Source organism: Thunnus albacares, chromosome 3 (assembly GCF_914725855.1).
Source record: "Thunnus albacares chromosome 3, fThuAlb1.1, whole genome shotgun sequence".
NCBI lineage: Eukaryota > Metazoa > Chordata > Actinopteri > Scombriformes > Scombridae > Thunnus > Thunnus albacares.
Window position 1 is genome coordinate 26,353,615 of NC_058108.1, and position 20,040 is coordinate 26,373,654.

Consider the following 20,040-nt stretch of genomic DNA (forward strand, 5'->3'; position numbering starts at 1 on the left):
TGGCGTGGTTGAGGTGTGGTCCTGCTCCTGAAACTTCGCTGAATAGCTTCAATATCAGAATCCGAAGTGAGCGCATGTGTTTGCAGCAGGGTACGATCAGCTTGTGACAGGAAGAGTAGAAGGTTGTGTGATGCCATCAAAACCTGCACAAGAGCTACTAATGGATCCTGTTGAGGGATGGTTTCGCCAACTGCTTTTTCCAACAACAAGAACGAACTTTCAATCTCAAAATATAAAGAGGTTGCAAATGTTGGTGGGTCAATAAAATGAGTATTAAATATTTAGAAAGACATTTTGCCTTTTCTATCTAAAGCTTAATTGACAGTGGCATTATAAAGTTTGATTAACAGAACACATTATGGTATGTTGATTTATTGTATCTAAATTCAAAATAGTAGACGCGCACAGTATACTGTAAATATTAGTATATACCATTGTACATACTTTTTATGGAATTGGAACATGGCATAAGTGTGTGCTGATGCCTGTGGGTCATAAACCTCAGAAAGTTGCTGACTGTAAGCGATATGACACCAAATATTAAATATTATGCCTTTAAGTCCATATTAACTTGTTCAATTACTTTTTCTCCCCTAGAATGAAGCTGCTGTGTATAAAAAGCACCACCTTCCTACACTGTTCATCTTACGTGGATGTAAACACCCTGAAATTTAAAGGGGAGAGTCAGCACTTTAACCTCGTAGTCACTGTTTAATTTGAAATCCAAAGTGCTGGAGCACAGAGCCAAACCACTGAAAAATGTGTCACTGTCCTAATGCCTTCTGACTGCACTGTACACAGCAGGACGATAAAAAGGAAAATACGATGAAACTCACAGCCAAACAGCAAAACCAAGCACTGCACACAAATGTGATCAGTGTTCTACAGTGGCTCCCTGCATATATTTCCTTTGGGAAATTTGCATTTAGAGTAGGGTGTGTAGTGCAACCCACGTTCACCTCGCAGCTATGGAGCAATGCAGCATGCCGACTGTAAATGATGCCAGTAGCAGATTAATGACAACCATCAGGATTAAATAATTAGCAACACCACAGTAAAGCAACCTACAGATGCTATTGACTTTGTCTCCCCCTCTCTCTTCCTCTGTGGGTGAGGAGAGGGGGTAAGGCTGCCTCTGTCTGATTAACGAAGAGGAGAAATATTGAAGCCTTATCTCTCCATTTTCTGAGAGAAGTCATCATGAAAAATGTTAAACAGTATTCGTGTGGTGAATCCCGAGTGGGACAGGCCTCAAGGGCTTTGTTCAGACTACAGGCAAATCAGATTTGTTTCTCAAATCAGATCGTCAAGACAGACTTTATGCACTGTTATTTGCAAGTGATCAGATCGGATTTGTGTGTCCAGACATCACCAATCTATCTTCATGGGTTGCTGTAGTAAAGACGTAGGCGTCAGTAACTATGTACGCTGGTGACGCAGCTTTCCAACGTGGCTTTACGTGGAAGCATGAGAAATGGAGATCCGTCATCCCTCCAAAGTGCCAACAGACAATTTATTTCAGCGTCTGACCACACACTCTCTGTGTTGTCTTCCATACTGCTCTGCTAGTAACAGCATGGATTCTGCTCAGCCGCTCTGATGCACTTCCGTCAGCCTGGATTTGACGTCGCCATTATGTGTCCCGTTGTGAGTGACGCAAAAGACACTTTGAAATCTGATTTGAGTGGCCAGAGCATCCGAACTGAGAAATCCGATTGGAATCACATTTCAAACCACCTCCAAATGTGGCTTGGATCCGGTTTGCAAAAATTGCATTTCATGTGGGTTTTTGCTGTCCAGACTTTCTAAAATCAATCTGGATATGCCAAAACAACAGATTTAGGCTGGCCATCTGAACAAGGCCAATATGTCACGTTTTGGTCTTGTTCAGACTGCAAGACCTCCAGTTATTTCCCTTGTGTTTCCATGTGTCTCCCTTTTTCCCTGTGTCTGATGTTTTCCCCCCCGTCTGTCTCTGTGTGTGGGTATGGTTTCCTTCCTTGACACTCTCTGGCTCCCTCCTGATTGTGGCTCATTGGCCCCACCTGCCCAGCCTGCACATCTGCCTTCCATAAACTCATCAACTCAACAGTATATCTTCTCCGGTTCTCCATCCACTCATCACCTGTTTCAACCACAGTGGAGTGGTAGTCTCTTGCTCTTGGCCATTCTGCAATAACATATTCAGTTTTTCCTCATGTTGTGTACATGACCTGTACTTAGCATGTTTTCTTGTGTTTCCAGGATCACTACCCTCCAGTCCCCCTGCCTGCCTTTCTCACCAACTTGTTTACTAAACCCCCCAGCTTATCCTCAGCCAGTTATGCTCACACTCTTGTCCACCTGTCCTGCTCAGCTCAACTCTGCCATCCACCATCCATCTCAGTTTAGCTCTGCCATCCACCATCGCCTCTCTACCTTCTGCCTTGCCTGCCATCCTTATTCCCTTTTTTTCCTATAATAAACCCCTTTTTATACTACTTAATTCCATTGTTGATGTCTGTGTTTGGGTCTGCCTTTACTGATCATAATGCAAAAAGTGAGACACAAACAAACAATGGAAAATGGAGAAAATATTTACTAACAATTTCAAGTTTGCACAAGGGCAGGAATGCTGCTGAAAGCACTGCTGGAGGAAAGAAGTACATAATAAAATGTAGTTTTCTGACGAAGTTTTCAGACTTGAGTGGGCATAGTAATTGCCTGTCCTTGAAAAGCATTTTTGATTTATGAAAAAAAAAAAACAGTTGACAACAAATACCCACAATGGTGTGTATGCAGCATTTTCTTTCTTGTTTTCATCAGTGACATCACAAGGAAAATTTTTGGCTAGTTTAGGTTTATTAGTATATGTTAGCAAGTTAGTAGCCTAATGACATGTTAATAAGTCTGAAGACAATGAAAGAGACACGATTAGAGTCTGGACCCATTGGAGGCTTTGTGATGAAAAATGATTATTTTGTAGTTTTTTTACTGGGGTTAAAAAACAAAGCCAGCTACAACTTAAAACAGTTCGCTATTTCAGTAAAACTTTATATTCACAATTACAGTGAATACAAAGGACTAGATTGATATAGTTTTCCATAGTTTGAAAAAAAAGCCATAACATGCCTTTTGTGAGTTTCTGTTATTCTTACACTGTTATGATGTCGGATGTCTATGTTAAACATGGTCAAATTTACAAAACTTAAGGTGAACATGTGTAAAAATGCCCCTTGAAAGTCAAAAGACAGGGCTTCAACGTGCTCTGCATGCTTCGTTTCTTACCTCCACTTCCTCTCCATGATGACATGGACATTGTTTGCACACGCCCACAGACATCCATCTGTTCTGTCGTCTTTGTTGCTAAGGATGTTCCATGGGTTGTTTGCATTGTCCACTCTCATATTTTGGATCAGATTTCGGCTTGAATGTGTACGGATGTATTTGAGAAGTTGACATTTTGAGTAAAGAACAAGAAAAAGAAGTGAAATCCTATTATTGTTTGTTTACATAAGCACTGGAGCCAATGGAAGCCAGTGGAGCCAGTCTCTGTAAACGTCAGTGTTTATGTGTTATACAAATTTTTCACTCACAGAAACATAGATTTCAATGAGATATTACAGGTGAATGCACTAAAAATAAGGACACACGCAACAAAAATGATAAAACAAACACTACATGTCCCCACAGACAAGGGGTTACATCACAATTTAATTCCAGCTGTATGGGCTAAAGTACCTTGTATAACATGCTATCACATGGAGTCACTACACATGAGGCTTGTTAACATGTCTCAGCTTGAATTATTGTTTGCCAGAATATCCAATAAATCCTCTCTGTTTAATGATTAACCAAATTCAGAAGTACAAATACAATTATTAAAGACAGGAAGATGGCAAATAATTCTTGATTAAATGCATGTGAATACGTTTCCTGCCCAGCATCTCAGGCTGCTCTCGTAGCAAAGCAACTGCTGTCAGTTCCTCATATAAACACAAAATTCTTTGATATCTATGCATAGTTCTGCACTGTCATTTACATATGTAGGTTGTCCTTATTTCACAAGTGTCTTTGCCATGTAACAACCAAGCATCCTCATTTTAGATGTGTAGTTTGATGCACAAATTAGATGAACTATAATATCACAATTTGGTTATGTTAGATTTTAACATGCGAGAATAGTTTAATACAACATTTAGATACATTTACATTGTTTCCTGTTCATATCTCAACCTTTTCTAAATGCAAAGGACTGTGCTGTCTCCCCTCTTTGAACACAAGCTTAGACTGTGTTTTGACTGATAATGAATGGAAATGCTAACAGAGACTTTGCATTTTGTTGCACTGAATATTACATTATCTTATAGCTGTGTTTAGTCAGCTTGAGTCTCTTGGTAGTACTAACACTTTTGTCAAGAATTTAAAGGAAATACCTGCTGTTGGAAAACAGATATTAGTAATACAAGCATCCATTTTGTTGTTTTTTAGCCACGCTTAGCAGTGTGGCTCTAATCAAGTCAAGTCAGGTCAAGTCAGTGTTATTTATGTAGCACCAAATCACAACAAGAGGTTATCTCAGGGCACTTTTCACATAGAGCAGGTCTAGACCGTGCTCTTTAATTTACAGAGACCCAACATTCCCACATGAGCAAGCACTTGGTGACAGTGGCAAGGAAAAACTTCCCTTTAATGGGAAGGAACATCGAGCAGAACCAGGCTCTAGGTAGGCGCCCATCTGCCCCGACCGGTTGGATTGAGAGAGGAAGAGGGAGGGGGAGAGGGGAGAGAGAGGCACAGAGAAGCACAGCAACAATAATAATAACAATAGAAACAATAATAATAGTAGAAATGTGACTAATAATAATAGCGGTAGCAGTGGGCAAAAATAACTAATAATAGCAGCAGTGGAGGGTGATAAGCCGGACAGTTGGTCTGCAGACAAAGGTCTCCTGCGAGACAAAAAAGCACAAAACTACGGGGAAGATGAGAGTTAGTAACATGCATTACTGGTACATGAATGCGTACAGATGGAGAGAGAGAGGAGCTCAGTGCATCATGGGAAGTACCCTGATAGTTTAGGCCTATAGCAGCATAACTAGGGGCTGGTCCAAGGCAAGCCTGGGCTGGCCCTAACTATAATATACAAAAAGGAAGGTTTTTAGCCTACTCTTAAATGTAGAGGTGGCAATGTTGGTCTGTTGGTCCACCACTTTGGTCCAAACTGAAATATCTCAACAATAGTGGATGGATTTCCTCGACAGTTTGTATAGTCATTCATGTTATGTGGGTGATAAAGCCTATTGATGTTGGTGATCCCCTGATTTTTCCACTAGCGCCACCATAAGGGTTACATTTTACGTTTTTTGTGAAATGTCTTGACAACTGCTGAGATATTTGGTACAGATATCTGTGGTGCCCAGAGGATAAATCCTAATGACTTTGGTGATCTCCTGAACATTTCTATTTGTTTTTTAATGACAAAATACTTGCAAAACTATTGACATTTCCACAAGCCTGAGGTGTAGCTGTAGTGCTGATTAGCAAATTTTAGCATGCTAATGTGTTGCACTAAAATTATGAACATGGTAAAAAATTATATCTGCTAATTATTAGCATGTTAAAGTTATCATTGTGAGCATGTTAGCATTTCAATATTAACATTTGGTTCAAAGCACTGCTGGGTCTAACTACAGCCTCACAAAACTGCTAGAATTGCTGCAGAATCTTAGTTTTGTGTTATTACATTCCAAGATGGATAACCAGCCAAACATGGATGAGGAGACATTCCCAGCACAACTACAGTGGTGTAAACAGCTGCTCTAGATCAAACTAATATGTCCTGTAGGCTCACTATTTTGAACTGATGTTCAGTGACCACACAGGAAGAAACTCATTTTTGAAGATGAGATACCAATTTTCCTCCTGAAGATGGTTTTCCACCTTCCCCACCCACAATGTTTGTGATTACTGAAAGGAGGGAAGAAATATTGCATAGTGCTTCCAATTTTTGTAGGGAATGTATACAAAAAAACTCTCCAGTACCACACAAACTTTACTCTGGTCACAAACAACTTACAGCAAGTTGAAATACACCCATTCTCTGGGGCTTGTTGAAAGTCATTCCAGGGCTAAGCAGGAAATCACTCACTGAAGCAGAAGTAGATGAGGCAGGTTGAGTGAGAGTGGGTACAACAAAAGGTAAATTACAGCACTTCATCACAACAAAACCTCTTGGAATACACTGAACATTATAAATCAGTGTAGTATCCAAGGGATATTTCAGCTCTTCTGAAGTTAAATACCATTCATCAAAATCTTGCAGGGATATGTTTATGATGTCAGTGTGGTCAAGATTCAGAAAGCAGCGAATACCTTTTGAATACCTTTTGAGGTAAGTTCACCAAACAATAGAGTGATTATTAAAAGCTATTTTCCTTGAAGGATTACTGCTGCTGAGAATATGTATATAAATCAGGAACCTGTATCAAATATATGGTCACATTTGTTTTTTGTCTGCCTAATTTATGTGTACTTTTCTAATGGTTTGAATGGTTTTATTTCTTAAAGTGTAGTTCACTTACAGCTAGCTTTTTCTTGTATAAAACAGGTTAGTAATGTGTTTTATCTCATCACAGTTTATTTCTAAGGACGTCTAAAATCTTTCCGATGAAGGAAATTGTATGTTTGATGAGGTTTGATCATCTACATCAGTAGCCTAGTTAATACTGTTGACTGTATATTAAGAAAGTGTAACTTATTATTTATCTCAGCGGTTTAATATTTGAACTTGTTATGTGTCACAATGTAAATAAGATCTGTTCAAATGTTCTGGTTCAAATCAAGAGAAAAAAACATAACCCTGTTTTATACCAGTCTGTTAGACAAACACAACTCATGTCTCATGTCTCTGCTTTCTCATCTGTAACATGTGACACTCTATTCTTGACTGTGTGTAAGACATGTTGAGGAAGTAACTGGTTGGATGTCTTGCAGGTGTCATATTGTGACCTTTTCTGTATTACTGCAGCTAGCTGATAATGGCTAAACCAGTCGACATTGCTGCTGGTCACATAACAATATGGTTGTCAGGGGTGTCTGTGTGCAAAAGCAGACAGCACAGAGGATACCAGAGACGTCTCTGACACTATTGATTATTGTGTTGATGGAAACAGGTTGACTGGCTTGACCACATGCCAGCATCTCCAGGCCTGAGTAGAGGCTCACAGAAGCTGGAGTCTATCACACGTCACTCTCTCGGCTCAACAGGGGGACAGATAACCTTTCGCTAACAGATGAGGTTGATGTGAGCTGAAAACATGTACAGTACGTGACTGCCACACTGGTGACTGGTACTGCAGGCAACTCTGCAGCACCTTTCTGGAAATATCCACTGGCACTGCTTGAAAAATGAGTGTCTTCTTCTAAATTATGACACCAATTGACCTCTTTCAGTTAATAGATTGTTACTCCTTAACCTTTACTTGAACTCGTTTAGAGTTTTGTTGCATCAACCAGACTTTTACATTTTCAACTATATGCATTGAATCTTATCACAATGTTTAAAATGTAGCTGCTAGAAACATATGTGGAACCAATATCGCCTGAGAGAAAGGAACAAGCTGTGGAACTTCCCAAAGGCTGAAAGGAATGACTTTTTACCTTACTCTAGAAAAGATCATTTACTTCACAAAAAAACAAGTTTAGCAAGTTTTGAGAGATTTGGAACATTTTCTGGAGAATAATCAGGAGAAATAATGTTTTGATGGAATAACCTGATATATATGTATATATAATTTGTTTAATTGGGATATTTACTTATTATTTAGCTATTTTATTTTATTATTTTACTATTGTCTCATTATGTTGTATTTCAAAACCAGTGTGTGCCTTGATATTTTGTTTTCTCTTTTGTATCATACAATAAAGACAAAAAACAAAACAAAACAACAGCAAAAACAAACAAACAAAAAACACCCCAAACAAAACAAAACAAAACAAAAAAACATATAAACCACCCATCACTAAATCCTCCACCTCCTCTTGATCTCTCCAGTCATTATATATCTGTATCCACTCACCTGTTACTGTTCTATTAATGGCTCTTGTTCCATTTGCAAGCCTCACAGATAACCATCACTTTGGCTAAGAAGCAATGGAAGAGCACAACAGTGACAGTGATAGCAGTGACAACTGTATGAGCACAATATATTGGGAGACACGGGAAGATCTTTGCACCAAAACTTGAAATGACTATGTGGACATTGCATCATCCTTCTCAGTCCATGTTTTCAGCTTCAAGTTTGACAGTGTCATCAGTTAATGTATTAAGACTTGATTCCTTGGACTGGCTAGTCAGCCTTTGATTCAAGAGACTGCAAAGTCAGCATTAACGTTCTCGACTTCATTTGTATTTGTCTCCAGTGAAGCAAAGTCTTTTTTTTAATTCTCCCTGACACCATGTGTGCCTCCAGTAGATTATTCAATGCAGACATGTTGTCATTGCTATTGTTAAGAGTATTTGTATTAGTGCTTAAGTATTTGACATTATTATTATTATTATTATTATTATTATTATTATTATTATTATTATCAACTTTGTGTGTTTTAGATGCAAGTCTGGCGTATCTACGAAATGCTGCATTATTTGTATGTGACCACTTTTCTCTGTAGTAGCAACTTACCTGAGAAAGGTAGCCTCTTTAAGGCAGCTGTACAATTTGGGTATTGTATCTGTAATAAGACATGGAATATGGTTTGTGTCTGTGTTTATCAAGTGGGTTTTAAGAGAAAGACAGCGACAAGCAAATATGTTTCAGAGATTTCCTTCAAAAGATCTTGACTGATACTGCTAAAGCATCATATTAGCTTCAGCTGAAATTTGGAATGCAGAATGAGGGTTGTGGATTTTTTGGGGGGACATAGCTTCAGGGTCAGTATGGACAGTAGGAATTGTTACAATGACCATGAACCATTTCCACGCACATATGAGCATGTCAGTATTGTATTAAGACAGACTTGAAAAAACCTGAACCTGTCATTATCATTAAACATTAGAAGGAATGCCGCCTTCCCTCCATACTCCTGATAGCACAAAATCTGAGGTGTGGTGTGAAGATGGCACACACACAGACACTCATGGTACTTCCATGTCACTGGCCACAAGCAATCTATCTCTCTCTCTATCCTTCCTGCCACCTCACTGACTTTCTTGCTCTCTCTCTCTCAAGTACACAACACACCTTATTCCCAGCTCCATATCCCCTACAGAGCTCCAAGCAGCCCGCTGTCACTCTCCCCCCACCAAAGAGCAGCACTCTCTTTCCCTGCCTGGCCCTGCAGCACTGAGTGTGGGAGCTTTCATTCCTGCCTGTCAGAGGGAGTGAGAATGGAGACGCCAGGGTGGTAATGGAACCGGAGTAACCAGCTCTCACTCCAAGGCTGACAAGAGCATACATGGCCAGTGTGCAAGACTTTCCCTGGAGCCAGCTCTGAAGTCTCATTTGTATGCAGTACATGACATATGATGATTTTGATTATTAAAATCTATCTTGGAGGACAATGCTCTTAAAAAACAAAACACTACATCAAAGTTTTACACTGATAAGAGCTGAAGGAGAAGAGGTGAATGTTCATCACATTCAACACAAGTATTGTATTACTGTTTGTTTTTGGTGAACCAAGACAGTTCAATTTAAATCTTTTTCTTTGTTATGAAAATTTTTGAGAGACCATTACCATTAAGGACCATCAAATGACATGTTACTACTATGTTGGTAGATGATATTACTGCAGGCATATAGTATGATTACTCTTGAAGTGCGAGAGTTTCACACATCATCCACAAACCCTCCCAAGAGAGGCCAGCTCCGAGCTTGCAGTGGTTGCTGAAGGACTTTTGAAGCAGTGGCCACTCAATGTGTGAATGCACTGATGTTCCCACCGTACATTGTAGAAGCTGTTTCATCATAGAGCCTATAGATTGTACATGCCGTGACTACAAAGAGTGCTTGTGCCAAAGATCCAAGAGGGACAAACATGTCGAACTGAGCCAGTTTCTCTTTATCAGTGCTTATTGAATATTTTTTCTGCCAGTGATTCTGAGCGCATTAAGTTTTGGTTTGTGGTGATTTTATTTACAGGCTTAGATTGCATCTTGTTACATCAGGATGTACATAACATTCTAACAAAGCTGAATAGTTGACTGATACTGTATGTATAGATGGATGACAAACTAAAGGAAAAAACAACAAAGTGGCTTAGTAAAATAATCTCAGGACGCCACATTACGGGCAAACGGCAGCAGGCAGAAAATGGAACCCATCCGAGGTGGTGCAGCATGCGAAATCTACTCTCAGGCATGGAGATATTGTAGGCCAAGTGCAGCATGGAAGAAGCGGCTTTGGGCTAGGCACAAGTAGACCCACATGGCACAGAGCAACACCTGCCCAGAAGAGAGGGCTGGTGGTGAAAGAGGTATGGCAGCAGGAAGAAGCAGAATGATGTGCAAAGGCTGTCTCATAGGCAGAACAGGGCCAATGGGCAAGATAGGAAAACCTTGAACACCAGAAGCTTGCCTGGAGGGATCTTTGGGATTGGAAGAAAGCAGAGCCATCTACAATGTTCAGTAGCTTACCTTCCCACCGGAGATCATTACAACCAGTCTCAGTCTGGATCTGATCATGTGGCCAGCCTCACAAAAGGCCCTGTTCATCATAGAAATGACTTTTCCATAGGAAGATGCAGCTGGTGAAGCATACAAATGCAAAAAGCTGAAGTACTCTGATTGAGAAACTGAAGCAGAAAACAAAGAGAGCTAGAAAACAAAGGTGCTCTCCGTGGAGGTCAACTGCAGGGGTTTTGTGGCCAGGTCAACCACCAGGCTGCTGAAAGGGATGAGAGTCAGAGAACAGGATCTCTGACAGGCTATCAAGTCACTGGCAGAGGCTGCCGAGTGAAGCAGCATGTGGCCCTGGCTGAAGAGAAAGGACAAGAACTGGGCGGCATAATGACCATCAGCCAGCAGGAGGGATAGAAGCGGAGGGGGGTGCACCTGGGATGCCAGGTGTCACTGTTGAGCCCCCTGGAGGTGTTGTGTTTATCAATGAATAACCAAGGAAGGAGGGTGTCTACCTGATCACCCCAGTGAATCTTCTACCACCACTACTCCCACTGCTGGTTATGATTTACAGTATGCATAAACAGGACTGAATCATTGACAGAAGAAACCTGGACTCAACTGATCCTCTGGAAAGTCTGTTGCTGCTGGTTATGATTTACAGTACGCATAAACAGGGCTGAATCATTGACAGAAGAAACCTGGACTCGACTGATCCTACTGAAGTTCTGTTGATGATTTACAGTCTACATAAACGGGATTGAATCATTGACAGAAGAAATTTGGACTTGACTGATCCTACTGAAGTTCTGTTGATGATTTACAGTCTGCATAAACGGGATTGAATCATTGACAGAAGAAACTTGGACTTGACTGATCCTCTTGAAGTTCTGTTGCTGCGTGGGCCTATTCACGAAACACCAAGGAAACAGTGCCCAACTGATGACCTCAGTGAAGCATTTATCCCCCACCCCCACTCAAGGAATGATTGCCAATTACAATACGTAATTGTAAAACCAAGTCCTATGAGCCCAACAGTAAGGTGTTGGGCCACTACGTGCTGCCAGACAACCCAGTCTCACGGCATTCCATGAAATAGTCACAAAATTTAATCTATAGATTCATGTACATGGACAAGAATTTTCCATTTTTTTCGTACACTCAACACAACTTTCAAATTAATGTATTTCAATTGGAAAAATGTTTTGAGCCTGCATGACGTTTTTTTGTCGGTTAAGACTCAGAAGCTGTATTGTTTTATTTATTTATTTATTTATTTTTAAACTATAACCACGACATTATTCAACATTTAATCACAAGATTTTATCCTTTTTTTATTTCTTAATTTTCTATTTTATCAGTCTTGTTGGTGGACTGAAGGACCCGCCGCCTGGAAGTATTTTCCTCACCATGTTAAGGTTAAGGATATCTTTAACATTTCTCAACACGGAAGCACAAAAGTGTCCTTGATAACTCAACAATATGATAGGTTAATGCTGCGGTGTCAGTTTAATTATTTCTCCTTCGATTCTGAGAAATAAGGGTTTTTTTTTTGTCAGTATTTGATAGCAGTAGCCTACAGAAGTGCATTGTGTTGTGGGTGGAATTCATGCCTTCGATTACTGTTTTGGGTTCTCTGCCATCAGTGGGCTTCATTCCATTTCAAATTGCTGCCAGTCTGCTGCAACCCGAATCCAAACGCCACTATCTCTTAAGAAAAAGTGTTTTATAGCCTGTGATTATAAAATGTGAAGTTGCTCACTTAATTTTATATTTCCAAGAATATAAATAAATGTGGTTGAGGATATTTAATATAAATTCATCCATCTTAAAATAGAGTCTTCCTCAATTAATACTGAGCCATGTCATCCAATAAAGTGCTCCAACATTTTGTGCGTGTGTGTGTGTGTGTGCGCACACATCAGTGCCACATTGAAGATGGGGTTATCAAACTGGACTTAACATTTCACATCCCTTATTTAATCCCTGCACTTGTCACTTTCATATATTTCATCAAACTGGACTTTACATTGTACATTGCATTCAACCTCCACTTTTACATAATTTATGATTAATTTATTATCATTATTATTATTTCCTTTGTACAGTCCATATTTCATTTCAAGTTTTATATTCCATTTCAAAACTATTACTTTTCCATTCTGTAAATAGATTTTAAGATTTCAATTCAATTTTAATATTACTATGTCTTTATTATTACCTTGCTTTTGTCTATTTTTATTCTTCTGTGTTGTGTTTTTTGGGAGCAAACGCCAAGACACATTCTTTGTATGCTTGCATTGGCTAATAAAACAGATTCTGATTGAATGGACTATGTCATGCTGACATAAATTCCCAAAACCAAGAATCATAAAGATACAAACATCTCCAGGGTTGTATAAATAGTAGCCTATGCATGTGTCAGTATATGATGACCTAGGATTGAGATGGAATTGGTCTTCTCAGCCCTAACCCTAACCCTAACCCTAACCCTAACCCCAACCCTAACTCAAGCACTTCAGGCCTTCCTCCAAGCCTGTAGTAATCCCTAGATTGTCAGCGGTATTTTAATCTCTGAAGGTGACTTAATTTGGTCACGATTTCCACTAAAAAAAAACAAACAAACAAAATAAAGCTTAATTTTAAGCTGAAGTGCTCTCTGAAACTAGGCCTGAGATGACTTGTGTCCATAAAATGATAAAATTAAAACTTTGTTGTAGAGCACAAGAGCACCTTGCCCAGGCCACCTTGACCTGAGACTAAGACACAGCTTTCTGACAATGGGCTATATGTTTCATTCCAAAATGCCTTGATAGTCTTATGATTTCATTTTGTCCTGCACAGATTCAAGGCACCCAGTGCCTGAGGCAGCAAGGTAACCCCAAAACATCACTGAGCCTCCTCCATGTTTCAGGGTAGGCATGGTGTTCTTTTCTTTGAGGGGTTCATTTTTTTCCTCTGTAAACATGGGGTTAGTATGATTTACCAAAAAGCTCTAATTTTATTTAATTTGTCCAAAGCACATTCTCCCAGAAGGATGGTGGATTGTCATCATGCATTTTGGCATTTTTATCTTAATGTATGTACTGTACCTTGTTTGTGTTTTATGTTTTTTCTAAGGGACTCTTAGTTTGACAATAAAGTTGACATCACATAACATAAACGTGTTCAGGACATTGATAACTAATAAGCAGATAATAATAGGTGCTAATAATAGGTGACACCTTAGTGCAGAAATGACAGAGCTTGTCACTCTGGCACAGACCATCAGAAACCTGGATAATGTACGACTCATACAGGCATATCCAGCAGCAGAGGAGAGAGACTGAGATAGCGATGTAACCAACCTGCATGCTGGTATTTGACATGGGTTTTTTTCTTCCCAAAAACAAATAATTTTTGAAATATTTGTATGAAACAAATATTTGTAAAAAAAAAACCTCTATTTGTATTTTGCCGAGTAATGTATTTGTATTTGGGCACACCCCTACTACCTACACACAATGACAGACAGTAACCTATTCAACCTCGATCGACTGAAAACTTAAACAAAGGTCAGACCAGTCATCATCTGGGACATGCTGTTTGCTGATGATGCAGCAGTGGCAGCACACTCCAGGAATACCTGCAAACCCATGGACTGGTTCTCCCAAGAATGCCAGGACTTCAGCCTGACCATCAGCCTGAACAAAATCAAAATCTCCGTTAACATCAACAACTACACACTGGAAGCTGTAAGCACTTTCACTTACCTCGGGTGCACCATTACCAATAACCTTGACACTGAATTCAGCAGCTGCATTGGAAAAGCAGCCTCTACTTTTGGGAAGCTTACAGCTAGAGTATGGGACAATGCCAAACTCACAGTCCACACAAAGATACAGGTGTACAGAGCCTGTGTTGTCAGCACACTCCTTTCTGGTTGTGAAGCTTGAACCCTATACTCACATCAAGAGTGGAGGCTAAACAGCTTCCACCTGCGCTGCCTGAGATGCATACTGGGCATCACCTGGAGGGACAGGATCACATACAAAGCAGTCCTGGTGAGAGCATAGCTTCCCAGTTTGTACTCTCTGCTGAGGTGGTGAGGCGTCTGCTGGCTGAGCCATGTCCGGCCATTGGATGATGGACGAATCCCAAAGGACATTCTTTATGCGGAACTATCATCTGGCATGAGGCGAACTGACTGCCCACAACTACGCTGTAAAGATGTCTGCAAGCAAAACCCTAAGTCCATCAACATCAACCCTGCCACCTGGGAAGATGCCGCTCAGGACTGCTGAGGACCATCTTCAGTGGCAGCAGGCACTCCACTGTGGGCTGCTGATATATAAAACAACAATAGGACACCACCACATCACCAACATCATCGGGGCAGGCTTACACATGAAACATCTGCCACCGAGTCTGCCTCTCATGGATTGGACTTAACAGGCACAGTAGACACTGTACCAAAACCTAATTCCCAGATACAAGAAATCTATGGTCTTTCAACACTGCAATGCCGATGGAAACTCTCAAATGTGCATTCATCTTTGTAATGAGGGGTTTATGCACTGTAACTCTACTATAATATCCCTCTCTATGTAATTGTTGACAGACTGTTCTTGCTGACACAGTCTGATCACATCCTGCATTGACATTCTCAGTCGCCTAAGGAAGAGTTGCTCTTCTGTTTGTCCTTTAGTTACTGTTCCTATTGAAATACCAGCCAGTTGAGCAGTGTTTGTGATTGAAGCTCCTGCGATCTGTATCCCAACAATTAATACTCTTTCAAAGTCACTTAGATCTTTTCCTCTTGCCATCTTGATTCAAAAACAGAATCAACTGGGCCTGCTTAGCATTTTTATACATGCCACAGAGCATGATTGGATGTTAATTGCTTAATTGTACCATGCAGTGCACCCATGTGGAAACATCTGCATTTGTTATGTTTGTCCACCCATTTATTCAGGTTTTTCCTTTAATTTGTCACCCGTATATATATGCACTACTATTCAAACCAGAATATTGTCTTGAATATTTAAACAAATTCACATCCATATCTAATATCTGTAGAAATTGTGTTTGCTGGTTTATGCAAAATCACAAAGCCGAGGGCAAATCTTATCTGTATCTCCATACTGATCTACTTCCCTCTTTGTTTACTGAAACAGATGTAAATATAATAATTACACAATACCTGATAAAACCATGCAAACAAAAAATACAAAGCTGGAGATAAAATATTTTGGAATTCTGATATATTACTAAACTAACATAATCTTTTGTAATCCCTCTGAATTCAGGAGATAGACATTGACAAGAATTATAAATATATTGTTTTTATTGTAGGTGTGATGCACACTAATGTACAATGCTAATGTATCCAGCCTCTAATACTGTATGCAGGAGTACAAGTGCAATATGAGCACAGTTGCAAACAGCTTTTTAAAATACACTACACTAATGTATATGTGACAATTTGATGACTTTGATGATGAGAAACATACATTTTTTCATTTACAGTCATCAAGTTAAATGTGAAGTCATTAGATTAGCTTGATTATCATTAGTAATAATGAATTAATTATAAGTTCTCCTAAGAAGCGCTTGTTGTATAAACAGTTAATGATTGATAACTCAACATAGCTGTAACAATATTTGATTTGATTTCATTTTCATCATTTTGCCTTTATTTAATAACATATTTAAAATATATATATTATTACATGAACGATAGTGTGTCATAAAACAACGGCAGATGGAATTTATTTAGTTGTCAGGGAAAGTGAAATAGTATTTATACATAAGTAAATACTTCATTGACATATACAATTGATGAATATTGTTATGAAATACTTAATATTTCACATTCATGTGAAATAAATCTAAAACTCTTACATTAGGTTATTAATCATTCAGCAACTATTTATCCACCATTTAAAAGTATTTCACTAGTCACTTCCAGTTGTCAAAAATCTTCTTTCCAGCTCAAGGCCATTACATTGAACTGAATGATATGCATATTTCATCACCTACATGTAAAATTGATCATTGTTATGCCGTGTCAAATTGATGGGTTGCAGTTGGAGAAACACAAGGTCAAAAACTACTCTTTGTTGTAAAAAATCAGAAGTCAGAGTTCCAAGCAGCAAAGTGTTCTTTAATGCCGGCAAAAAAGGAGAGCAAACAGTGTACACAAGATGCACCAGGTTGCTCTGAGGTTTCTGGCCTCAGGGCGTAGTCTTTTATACCCTTGGGTCTGCATAGGTCACACCTATTGTCCATCCTCTTTATCATAGCCAATTACACCATTATAATTTATCCTCATCATTCGTTGGAAAAAACTCTCCACGATAGGTTTTGAGTTGAGCTGGATATGCATTGGCATATCCGGTTCTATCTAGTCATGTTCTTTTTTTTATATAATTGTTGGGGATCATTTTACACCATTATTGCCAAATTGTCTCCTGGCCTTATTTTTTTTTAAGGCCAGGAGACGTTATTCTTGCCATTTTACACCCTTATTTCTTGATCTTCTCCAGAGAATATTTTAAAAAAAGGTGAAGACTTTAATGCAAACCCAAGCAAAGTGACATTGAATACAAACACACTCAAATTTGTCCAGTGTATGAATTAAGATTCTTTTAACACACTACTGTGCCCTTATATTGATTATATGTGATCTGTGAGGTTATACATGCATCATAATGATAATTCAACACATTGTTACTTATTACTAATAATACTTATAAGAATCACCCTGCGCTAATGTCTTTTCTGTCAGCACACCATGAATCTTAATGAAATTACACCACATCTCAGCTTTTATCTCGGCTTTTACAACACAGTAGTATACTTTTCATTGAGATTTGTCTGGAACAGACTGCAAAGCATGCAGTGCTGGCTGCTGTAATCCACTCCATAGAGCTACAGCACACGGATGACCAGCCTACATCCATTAATTGGCTTTTAAACTAGTTTGGATTTGATGAAAAAAAGCACCCAGAATGGTGAAAACCAGTAGGAAACGGTGTGTGCAGAGCACATCTTGATTGCTCTCTCTCTCATTTTAGAGGTGTGACACTGTCATAACCTGGCCCACTGGCCATGTCAAAGAACAGGACTGGACACACCAAAAATGCCAGCAAATTAAGATTTATTATAATAAAGAAAATGAATTTAAACCAGGGCTGACAACTTTTGACTGGTATTTTAGTAGTACTTTTTTTAAAATAATAAAATGAGAATTATTCATGGTAAATTGACCCACTTGACCTCTCTCTGGCCTTGTTTAGTGCTGAACTGCTGCAATACGTAGGCCAGCTCCACAACTTCACACCGAAAGATCCTGAGTAACACCTGACGAATAAGATTAGACAAATGACCATTACATACCTATCAAGTTAACGTGACTGAAACGTGAGGTCAGTGATTGAACCAGCCAACCCCCACTGTGCACACACACATGAAATAAGACAACACATGCAAGCATGGGTATCTGGTTGTGTTTTAAAATGAGGGAGCAAACTTGGAAATATACATAATTGGTATGATGCAGCTTTTTTTTCTGGGGGTAGATTACCTAAAAACTTATTAGCCTATTGGGAATTGTGAGAAAGTCTCAAAACGACAGACACACAGAGCGACTCTAACTTTCCCCCTGAAGGTCTGAATAACTCGTTGCTGCATGGTGCTGCTGTTGTGCTGTGCTGCTCTGTCTTATCTGTTCATGTCCTCTGTCCTCCTGTCATGCTGCACATTATCAGTTGTGAGTTTGTTTTTCACTGCTTAGACCAACGAGCCACAGGAAGTGTTGGACTTTCGATAGCAGCTCGGTGAAGTTTACACAGTATACATTTAAACCAGCAACCACTGTTGGATCCATTCATCCACCTGTATTCACTTTCCAGGTCAAGTTGCAATGGTTGTATGCTCAGCAAAGATGTTTAGATGCGCTCTTCCCCTTCATGGTCTTTCTGCTCTTCTTACGGGATCCCAAGGCATTTTGAAAACAGAGGGGATATGCAGCCATTTCAGTATCCTCCTGGCATCTACTGAATTTTCCTCCTGAGTGGATTTATCAAGCTGCCAAGCATGCAGGAGTTCAACTCCAACTACCTTGTTAGCTTCCCAACAGTTCCAAACTAGTCAGGTAGCCCAAAAGAAGCAACCACATTGCTGCCATCTGGGCTCATCTGGGATTTGAACCCAGGACCTCTCGCACCCGAAGCGAGAATCATACCCCTAGACCAACGAGCCACAGATAGAGCTAGCCATTCAATAGCAGCTCGGTGAAGTTTACACAGTATACCTTTAAAACAGCATTCATCTATCCATTCATCTATGTGTATTCACTTTCCAGGTCAGGTTGCAATGGTTGTATGCTCAGCAAAGATGTTTAGATGCGCTCTTCCCCTTCATGGTCTTTCTGCTCTTCTTACGAGATCCCAAGGCATTTTGAAAACAGAGGGGATATGCAGCCATTTCAGTATCCTCCTGGCATCTACTGAATTTTCCTCCTGAGTGGATTTATCAAGCCGCCATGTCAAGCATGCAGGAGTTCAACTCCAACTACCTTGTTAGCTTCCCAACTAGTCAGGTAGCCCACAAGAAGCAACCACATTGCTGCCATCTGGGCTCGTCCGGGATTTGAACCCGGGACCTCTCGCACCCTAAGCGAGAATCATACCCCTAGACCAACGAGCCACAGGAATTGGGAGTCATTCGATAGCAGCTCGGTGAAGTTTACACAGTGAACCTTTTTCCCAGCAACCACTGTTGGATCCATCCATATATCCATCTATTTGTCTTCACTTTTCAGGTCAGGTTGCAGTGGTTGGATGCTCAGCAAAGATGTTTAGATGAGCTGTTCCCCTGCATGGTCTTTCTGCTCTTCTTACAGGATCCTGAAGCATTTTGAAAAAGGAGATTATATGCAGCCATTTCATTATGCTCCTGGCATCTATTAAAGTCTCCTCTTAAGTGGATGTGTCGAGCTGCCATATAAGTAGCAGTTCAACTCCCTCCTCAGCTTGCCAACAGTTCCAAACTTGTCAACTAACCCACGAGAAGCAAACACAATTCCGCCATCTGGGCTCGTCCGGGATTTGAACCCGGGACCTCTCGCACCCAAAGCGAGAATCATACCCCTAGACCAACGAGCCATACCAAGCAAAAGCCATGTGATTGCATCTGGGAGAATTTGACTCAGCGTACCTTTCTCCCAGCAACCACTGTAGGATCCATCCATCCATCGTCCATTTGTCTTCACTTTCCTGGTCAAGTTACAGCAGCATCTACTGAAGTCTCCTCCAGCATCCACGTGTCCAGCATACCTCCCAAACGTTAGACTAGGAACTTCAACATGTAGGTGAAGCGGTTTGACTCTCACCTCCTTCTTAGTATATCTTAGTTTCCCAACTGTTACTAAAAGTTTCAAAATTAAACAGACAACTCAG

General features: G+C 39.9%; 3 non-coding genes across 3 annotated transcripts; all 3 read right to left on the bottom strand.

Annotated features, from left to right (window-relative positions):
• Positions 1-18,769: 18,769 nt before the first annotated feature.
• Positions 18,770-18,841, bottom strand: trnap-cgg. The gene has a single exon. It is a non-coding gene; the product is annotated as a tRNA-Pro (tRNA).
• Positions 18,842-19,216: 375 nt separating this feature from the next.
• On the bottom strand, positions 19,217-19,288 carry trnap-agg. Its single transcript has one exon. It is a non-coding gene; the product is annotated as a tRNA-Pro (tRNA).
• A 386-nt stretch (positions 19,289-19,674) lies between these two features.
• On the bottom strand, positions 19,675-19,746 carry trnap-ugg. Its single transcript has one exon. It is a non-coding gene; the product is annotated as a tRNA-Pro (tRNA).
• Between the last annotated feature and the right edge of the window lie 294 nt (positions 19,747-20,040).